This window comes from Procambarus clarkii, chromosome 31, assembly GCF_040958095.1.
Source record: "Procambarus clarkii isolate CNS0578487 chromosome 31, FALCON_Pclarkii_2.0, whole genome shotgun sequence".
Taxonomy (NCBI): domain Eukaryota; kingdom Metazoa; phylum Arthropoda; class Malacostraca; order Decapoda; family Cambaridae; genus Procambarus; species Procambarus clarkii.
The window spans coordinates 25,799,008-25,809,318 of record NC_091180.1 but is presented as its reverse complement, the minus strand read 5'-3'; the positions used below and the strand labels follow the sequence as shown (position 1 = coordinate 25,809,318).

At 37.0% G+C, this 10,311-nt stretch overlaps 1 long non-coding RNA gene across 1 annotated transcript; it reads left to right on the top strand.

The window, feature by feature from the left end:
* The first annotated feature begins 35 nt into the window (after positions 1 to 35).
* On the top strand, positions 36 to 4,881 carry LOC138370333 (uncharacterized). Its single transcript, XR_011230095.1, has 3 exons — positions 36 to 171; positions 1,539 to 1,675; positions 3,915 to 4,881. It is a non-coding gene; the product is annotated as an uncharacterized lncRNA (long non-coding RNA).
* Positions 4,882 to 10,311: the final 5,430 nt, after the last annotated feature.

Sequence of the window (10,311 nt, the reverse complement as noted above, 5' to 3'; positions counted from 1 at the left end):
CTGCCTTATATAATGTTTTCATTAGGTGTTTCATATATTTTAACTCGGGGTTTATGCTTTCCAGGAAGGTCCTCCTATTGGTGAAATGATGTCTATGCTGGGACAAGATATATCTGTAGAACGAATAAGACATGCATTGAGTTTATTGGAAGATAATTGATTCCAGTCAAGGTACAGTACTCATAAATAAAAAGTGTTCAGCACACTGAGTGCATATTTTTTAAGTCTATGTATCTTCAACACAAGATAATTGCCAGAAACTACAGTAAAAAGAATACTACTTACTACCTTAGAAGTTACAAAAAATGCAGTGACTTAACACTTCGCACAACCAGGACCAATTATGTGTCTGTAATTTTGCTCACGTTTGTGCACCGGGACACATGTTGCGTCCCCAGTTAAAATATTTGTTAGAATTCTAGTTTTTATCCGATCATTATGGGACTGGTTTCAAAATGAATGCCTTTAGATTGTGCACAATTTTATATCATAAGAAACGATGTAGCCTGACAATTGAGGTCAGAACACTGGAAAGATTATGAATACTTTTGTAGTGATGAGTCAAAACTTAAAATATTTAAAATTCTAGTTATTGTTTGATTATTATGGGACTAGTTTTCAAGTGCGCGTCTTTATATTGTGAACAGTTTGATACCAAAATGAATGACATAACATGAAAATTGATGTTATCAAACTGAAAATGAGTATACACATTAGGTTGCGAGTATGCCAATTGGTGCTCGCTCACGGGTAATGCTTGGCAGACTTTAGGCTTTGCTATGGGGGGGTCGTGCCGGGCTTTTGGACTTTATATGCATATACCCCTGTTGGGGGTATATGCATATAAAGAACACATTCATACCAAAAGGAACGATGTAGCATGAGAATTAAGGTGAGAAAACTAAAATGAGTATACACATTTTAGTCTAGCCACGTGCTGACGAGGAACGCCCGGCACACACTTAAGTAGGCTGGGGCGCGCACGCTGGATGCGCAAAACTGTTAATTCTAAGTGCTTAATTTATTGTTTTGAAATGATACAAAATTAATAAAACTAATAATTTTCTAATAATGCAAACCCTTGGAAAAAAATGATAAGCATATACTTTCTTCATTATTACATCTAATTAAAATAGTTTACTATTTGCAGGTGGTTAACAAATGCACAACATATGACAAAATATAAGAACTGGAAAGTATTACATATTTAGTAACATTTAAATATTAAGCAGAGGGCTACCTGTACTACATGGCAATACAGTACAGAATTATTGACACTACTAATTTGACAGCACCGTGTACCACCCAACTTCATGGCTTACAGTAATCATGTACAGTACAATACTTAGGTGATCCCATTTAGTTTTTTCCTCTTGTACAAATAAATGCCTATATTGTACCCATTTATAAATTTTCCTTAATAAATTCTGCAGCTCATTACCCCATTTTCTATATTTTATTAAAATGTCATACTGATGATAAACTAAGTACTGTACCTAGATGCCAAGCCGGAGCCAAGTGGATCCATGTCCTTGCAGAGCCAGTCGGGATGAAGCGCCTTGAAAACGGACGACTGAAGCCAAATTCGAGCGAGCCTGCAAGTCATCTGCTACGAGGGCTACAGACATCAATGGCAACTGGGCATGAAGCTACATAAACTCAACATTCCGGGAATGTGAGCAAACGGGCAATCCTTAATTCTTTAATAGCACAAATTGTCTGTATATAATTTTGGTTTAACTGCCTGCACAGTGCACATCGTATATATACTTTTTCAACCTGTCCTTGACTCAAGTGTATTCCATCCAGCAGTCGACCCCAAAGACGCATTCATAAATTTTAACATGCTGTTCATTCAAAACATGAATTTTCTGAAATATAAATTAATATTATAATAGCATATTATGCATATTTAGGCATAGGTTAGGTTAGGTGTTTAGGTTCTGTGTGAAGCATTTACAGCATTGTGGTTTGAATAAAAATTGTCAGTGAAGCATTTGTTTTGGAAGTGTTCGAACGCCATCAGTTGTGAGTCGTGTGTAAACCATTTTCATTCATAAATGTTGTTTGGTGGGTGCATGGAATCACTTTTGGGTCTTTGGAGGTCAGGCTGACATTTTAAAGCACCGCATAAGATTTAAAAGTCCCGCGGCTACACAGGGTTCACATCAGCTTCCTCAGAGCTCTAGTAAACAGACGCCATTTAAAAAAATATCCCAGGTAAAATTCCAGGGTGTGAGAGCCTCAGTACCAAGTGAGCAACCAAGGCTGGCGCATGCAACGTGAGCTAACAGCACTGTTTTTAGCTTGTGACCATAGCATCTCCTAAATATGTCAAAATATATATGTAACTGCTATTATTAAGCAATGATAGTATTACAGAAGAGCCTGACTGATAAAGACTGTGTACAATGTTCAGATATTGTACACACTGCTGATCAAGATGTTCACAGCGCACTGCCATTGTTTGGTCCATCTAAGAATCTTGAAAGAACATCTCATGTTCCTTTACAAAACAAAAACTTGTGGAAAATTATTCATTTACAGGATTTAGTGACCATGATTCTGAAAATAGCAGTATTGTGGTGAGAATTAGCAATGTGCGTAGTATGGTGGGAGGAGGAATCTTGATGAAGGTGGCATCAGCTGTGTGGCGGCCACTGTTACTGTTTGGACTCGCCATACCAGCTTGTACAGTTATGGTGAACACAAATGTAGATACTGTACTTATATATCTACACAGGGCTAACAACACTGCAAACCAGGCATAACAGGGTGGATCTCATCGAAACCTTTAAAATACCAAACAATTTGGAGGATGTCAATCCGGACAATTTGTTCAAAAGGTCAGATGTAACATGAATGAAGAGCAATGGCTTCAAGCTCAATAAGACACAATGTAGGACAGAAAACAGGAGATGCTTTTTTACCTGTAGGGTTATAAATGTGTAGAACCTTCTACCCTTGAAGCTGTAAATGCCAAAACTTTTCTGGGTTTTAAAATACATCTGGAAAAGATCATCAGGACAAATGGGGGGGGATCTTTGACAAGCTGCTGGCTTCCTGTCCTTATCGATGCCACTAATATTAGTGGCCCTTGGGTAAATTCAGGTAAATATAACGTGTGTGTGTGTGTGTGTATATAGTATAATAACAGCAAAAAGATTATGTTAGGAGGAGCCATTTTGGTGAGGGAGATGATGATGATGTCTGCTGACTGGTGTGTGGCTTGTGTCATGCAGTGTATGGTGGCCACTATGTTGTTTGGACACTATACCAGCTTAGTTGTACAGTTATGGTGAACAAAACATGTAGATACATGTACTTGTATATGTGTGTGTATATGTATTGTGTAGTAACAGCACAAACAGTATGGAGGGAGGAGGAATGTTGGAGAGGGAAGGAGGGAGGTGGCATCAGCTGGCTGGTGTGTAGCAGCCACTGTTATTGTTTGGACTCGCCAACCAACTTAGTGGTTCGTTATGGTGAACACAAGTGTAGATACACTGTATTTATATATAACGTGTATATATAGTGTAATAACAGCAAAAATATTTTTGTTTGTTTTATGAACATAATTGAATTGCCAATATGCAAACCATACTTTTGAGTATAGCAATGGTTCACACATTTTATTATTATATAAATATATTACACTACACTATTGAGTAATATTACTGCCAAAAACCAGAGAAAAACGCACATTGAAAAAATTAAGTAATAATATCTTTGTGACGCCTGACGGCATTGATTAAGGAGACCAGCCCCAGACATGTACTCAGTGCCTGACTTGACAGACTTCCTCGCCCTATTGCAGCCAAAATATGTCCATCTACAATTTTTGTATTATTTTTCCTGTGATCAGGGAACACATTTTAACAATCTTAGAAGACTTATTTTTTTCTTGCGCACAGCACTGTTGTCGGCTATTAGCAGAATGGGTTAAGCAGTTCAAGAGCCACCACCTAAACACACCTAAAACACTGTTGAAACCTCACACCACTTGAGCATGCAGGAATGACAGAAGCCATGCCAAGTCTAAGAGAAAACTCCAGAACCTCGTAGTGCAACCAGTAAGGCAAGAAAGACCCAAACTCAACGAGGCAAGGTCCATCATAGAAGCAGGCTCTAGGTTTCGCAGGAGGTATTTAAAAAAAATCCGCCTGAGCCTCCGAAGGAGGAGCCTTAGAGGAAGGAAACCTTCAGGACACATTTGATGGACTAAGACACGTGGAAACAAACCCCCAGGGGATCCCGCATTAATATCAAAATCACACAAGGTAGGAGGATAAGAAAACCCTTACCCTGAAGCAAAAAGCCCTCATCAGACGACATGGAGGACCAAGTGGGGTCCAGTGGAACCCAAGGGCCCCTCTCTGACACTTCCCTGTCCCCCAGAAACCAAACACCATTGAAAGTTTTGGAGCAATACCATTACCTTACATTAGTGGTCATCTTTTAGAACCATCATTATCATCTCGTTAACTGTTTATACTGCTGTACTGGGGAACAGACTTATATAACTATATTGGCAGGTCCTTGGCAACAACTGTGACAGCAACCATTTACCTATTGTCTCATTCAACAATCAATTTACATCTTCCCATTAACCCTGTGAAGCCATCCTTATTTGTTCATCTCTTTACATAGCCTTCCCGGTTTGGTGCCTTCTTTTGATAATTACTTACTTGTTCATCTCTTAAGGCCACTATTTATGGTCATATGTTATCGTTATTATTGCAGGTTAGTTCACCAATTATGTTAATTCTGTATGTTATAATAGTTAAACATACTGTATTATAAGTCTGGCATTAAATGCTAAAATGATCATGCCACCTGGCTTCCTTCTAAAGGTCAACAGACCAGAAAAAATGTACAATATATTTTTTTACTTTCCCTACAATTTTGTATACAAATGTATCACTCTAAAGGGTATTAAAAAAAATAGGCACGATGGAAAACTTGATAAATACTCAAGCAGCATCTCGAGTATTAATATTGTGTGAAACTGTGTCAATGTAATATGAAAAGGAAAATAAAGAAAATCTAGAAGAGCAAACCATCAGAGACGGTATGGATAAACCATGGTTCAGGAGAAGAATGTATTAAGACATACAGCTTACATTTATATAAACAATCTTGTGCTTAAATGTTTTTTTTCTACTTGATAGACATACTGTACAGGGAAAAATATTGAACTGTCCACAACTGCAAATGGTTTAGGAAATTCATCTTCTGCATACCTTACTCATCTTGTTTTTTTCCAACTTGTCTTAGAACTGCATAACAAATTTAGGCCTAGACTTGGTTATGGGCATTTATCACAATTTTTCATGTTTGTGAAAATTTTTATTATTCACAAATTTTTAATAACAATGGAAAAATTTAAATATTTATTTTACATTAGTTAAAAGTCCCATTTTAAAGAAATTTTCAAATTAACATGTGTTTATATATGTATCTACATGTTATACGGTATTTTATATAGATACATAGAATGCAATGGAAGTCCACATCACTATAAATGAACAAACTAGAATCATCAAAAGTGTGCTTTCAATTGTAGTGCAATATAGAAGAAACTTGTACAGTACTTTAATGCCATGGAAAATGCAGTAAAAAGTGTCACAACAAACAAAATCGTACTAAGCTAATGTGTATATAAAATTATTTTAAGTTGTTGTAATAAATTAACATCAAAGTGATAATCTTACGGGGACAGTAAACATTCACAATTCCATTAGCGTAACACTAACAAAATCAAAATAGCATTATAGTACATTATTTTTACAATTTATTACATTTCTTTAAAATAAAAGTGCCACATATTAAGTGACAAGGGTTAAGTAGGGTTAAGTGACAATGCAAGCAATTTTCGTTTAACATGTATTCATGTATCAACACCTGAAGAACTGAGGACAATTTTTTGTCTTTACACACATTTACACCATTAGTGACAATTGAGTATGTCAACATACGATTACTCACGATAATGACAGCTTACACTTGCCGACCAGAAACAAGCTGACAAACAAGTTCGTTTGTTTCTGGTAGGCAAGTGCAAGTCGCTTGGTTGTTTCTAGTCAAATGTTTTGCCTTAATTTAATGCTATGTCAGTTTTACTGCCTGCCAAATTACCAGCAGGTAATAAAGACTGCAGAGGTCAATAAAAAAAGCCACAACTTGAGAGACCACATTTGAGATTATCAGAAGAATAGATGAGAATATTTTCAAAGATAATTGTAGTGAATGGGAAAACATCATTCAACAGGTGTTATTTATGACATCAAACAAGGAAAGACTTTATAGTACAGTAATGTGTTTCCTGAAGTCACACAATACTGTGGTTGGAGAAACTTAACAGTAAACCCACTCAAAGATGTAAAAATGTGTCAAATCTGTGGTCTGTCTTTGATTGAAACAAAATCACCATTTCTAATGTGTGGATTTAGTGTTGTCTATATCCCCCCTTTGCAAATGTGGTCATGAATTCTGGATGTGAAGGACATGTAGTAAGGAACCAAGTGCTTTCAATGACAATGACTTTCTCAATGATTAACAAATAATGTATTTCTGCCTGAATCGGCAATAGACCCTAAATTAAATATTTTCATTATTCCAGCTGAAGTGCATTTGCAATACATTATATTTTCAATATAAAAATACTGTACAACAAACATTCACATTTTCAGAAGTTACAATCCTGAAAGCCCCATAAAATCTCTATTAGATTTATTAAGAAATATAGTTCCACAGACCCTTGTAACTGTTGATACAATTATTTTTGTGTTTCACCATCATTCAATATTATTGCTATTATATATTTAATTAAATTAAGAATATAGCACATTATTAACACAAGTGTTATAATGCACTTTGATGCAAAGTATAAACAGTAGCACCATACTGTGTCGCACTGTACTTCTTAGCATGCAAAAACATCTGACTTTATGGACAATATTGTTAACAGTGCCACACCATTTTCTATGTTGATTAAATGTTTACAATTTAATACTAATATAAGGGCCATATTGTATCACAGTTACACATGTGAAACTATACATGTTTTAATGAATATGACAAATTTAAGACATTGAACACTGACCTTAGGCCATCAAGACAATATATTCTTCTCAGGAATATAGGTCAGCAAGTCCTGACCTTGTCTTATCCAGCAGGCTCTCCATGGTCATAACACAGACAGTGAAATATCCGCTCTATGTAAAAAAAATATCCAGAATGTTTAATTGCGATACAACTGAAGGCAAAATGTCAAATAAGGCCTGAGATACATGGGCAGGGTGTGACTGGAAGTTGCCATGGGTAGGATGTGACTGAGAGTTGCCATGGGCAGGGGTGTGACCGGGAGTCACCATGAGCAGGTGATCTGGGTGTTGCCATAATAGTGTTAGTTGCATAGCTTCTACAGGAAAATTATAATTAAATAGTATCATCGTTCCTTTCCATTACCTACTGGAAGACAGTGCTCAACAGTGACTAATCTAACTACATTACTTCAATATGGACAAACTGAAGAACTCCAAATGGATAAAAGATTCAAAACAGCAAGATACTTTTATTTAATGAAGGAGACAAGTAAACGATATAGAAAAAAGATACACTAATATTTAGAGAGCACAATAAATCATTGCATCTACCAGAATATTTTATTATTAACTATGGTATAAGAACCTTCAAAACATGGATATCATGCCAGTGATGGTGCTCTTCAAGGTAATAAGGCTCTTATTTTGAAATGCTGTTCTGTTTTCACTCCCTCAAGGAAGGTGAAATATCAGACTGCTACTACTACTAACATATCAGTAAAATATTAATACTATTGAGATTGCTTCATAAAATTGAAATTGCACTGTATGAAACTAAAAAACATGTACAGTATCCCATAATCTATAGTGCACCATACATGGAAAATGCTCAAAATGTCATGTTTGAAATCTGCACAAGTTTCTGGAATGAGAGGAGGAGGAAAAGTAGGTCGAGGAAAGTGTACAGTAAGCTCTATGAAAACAGATTTAGAAAACTGTCATTAAGAGGTTCATAATTATTTAAAATAATCTTCTACCAAACTCAAGAAATATTGCAGAAGCATAGGTTAATACCCTGTAACACAAACAGCCACACTGACCAGACTATTACCAGCAAATCCTGGCCCTAGGAGAGTAGAACATTTCTGGAGATGTCTCACAGGTAAACACCACGATTTACACATCTACCACTACAATATTTGAATACAGAAGTTTTATATTAACTTTCAACTCTGTGTATTTTTAAATATTTCATTTACAAAACAACATTCAGATATTGCCAAAGTATTAGTGCAATTCAGTTAACCCTCAAATTTGGTCTTATAGGCCTAAACACTAGAAATGTGAATGTATATAAAATTTGAGAATGTAGGGATTTACATTAGTATTATGCTTAAAAACACAATGAAAAGTAATTCAATGCACTATTAATTTCTTTATAGAAAAGTGCAAAAGAAAAGTCTGTAGTTAGCAAAAAGCCTGCCTATTTTTGCCTGAGGAGTTTAATCCTAATGTTTCGACATATTTCCTTGAATCATTTTCATGACCCCATATCTTGTAAGGTTAAATGCCTGTTAGTTTGACCAGTAATTGGCTCAATGACATAAATGCACTCTTACCTTTGACTATGGAGATTGCAATAAGCTAATTAAGGGTTTTCCTTCCAATCTACTAATATCACAGGAATTCTTCAAGCTGTTTATTTCAACAGCCTTAATACTAGATCTATTTCATTCCAGGTCTGAAGTCTCCCTGCTAGAGGAAAAAGTTCAGAGAATTATTCTCTTTTAACATCCATATTTCCTCATTTATCTCTCTCATATATGTATTGTATGATACAGCAGCATTAATATCAAAAGAGAGGTTGTGTTATATTGGTGTGGAGTCCTGCCAGGTGACATGACCCAACAAGGTGGACCTGCAAGATTACAGACAATTCTGACAGTGCCTTCAGGCACAGATCTTTATTTTGGGTTAGTTTTTACCAGCCTCAGCCTATATTTTCCCCATATTCTTTTACCAGCCTCAGCCTATATTCTCCCCATATTCTTTCACCAGCCTCAGCCTATATTCTCCCCATATTCTTTCACCCGCCTCAGCCTATATTCTCCCCTATATACTGTCACCAGCCTTAGCCTATATTTTCCCCCATATACTTTATTTTTTTTTTATTCTCTAAACAATTAATTCATACACAATTCTAAAAAAAAAAATTGTACAGTGGTACCTCAGTTTTCGTAGTTAATCCGTTCCCAGAGACGTTATGAAAACCGAAACAAATTTTCTCACAAGAAATAATGTAAATTGAATTAATCCGTTCCACACCCCAAAAAATATTAACTTAAAAAAACATTTTATACAGAATACTACTCATATTTTCATACACAAAACAATCAGGTATAAATATAAACCATAAATAAAAAGTGAACATTTATCTGCACTTTACCTTTACTGAAGACTCTTGTTGGCATATGGGAGACAGGGAGGAGGGAGGCGAGACCATTCCCTGCTCCCTTTAAACGCTCTCATGTCTGCATCACTGGTTCCAGATTTTCCTTTCAGAATTTCTCTGCCTGTTATGTGGCAGGCTGTCAGAACCAGTCACTTAGTCACAAGTCAGTCAAGCATTCACAGTCAAGACCAGTCACAGGCAGTCAAGCATTCACAGTTGTGGTAGCAACCAATTAGGCCTTTACCAGTTACCAACCAGTCAGGCATTTGCAGTCATTCAGCCATTTACATTCAATCAGGCTTTCACAGTCAGTAAACAAGTGTTTAATGTCAGGCAGTCTGCCTCCTGATGGCAAGGGAAGTCTACCGTATTAATATCGTCCAGATGTGGCTGGGAGGGTACAGTTGGGGGGGGGGGGGATGAAGGTAGGGGGGGAGGGTGCAGTGTACTCACCTATTTGTGCTTGTGGGGGTTGAGCTTTGGCTCTTTGGTCCCAAACTGGAGGGATGAGGGGATGAAGCTGGAGTGTGGGGGATGAAGGTAGCGGGGAGGGTACAGTGGCGGTATGGGGGTAGTGGAGAGGGTATGGTGTGGGGGTTGGAGGTTAATCCCACCATCCATCCATCCAGTTCCCCACCATCCATCCATCCAGTTCCCCCACCATCCATTCATCCAGTTTCCCCACCACCCATCCATCCAGTTTCCCCACCATCCATCCATCCAGTTTCCCCACCACCCATCCATCCAGTTTCCCCACCATCCATCCATCCAGTTTCCCCACCATCCATCCATCCAGTACCCCCACCATCCATC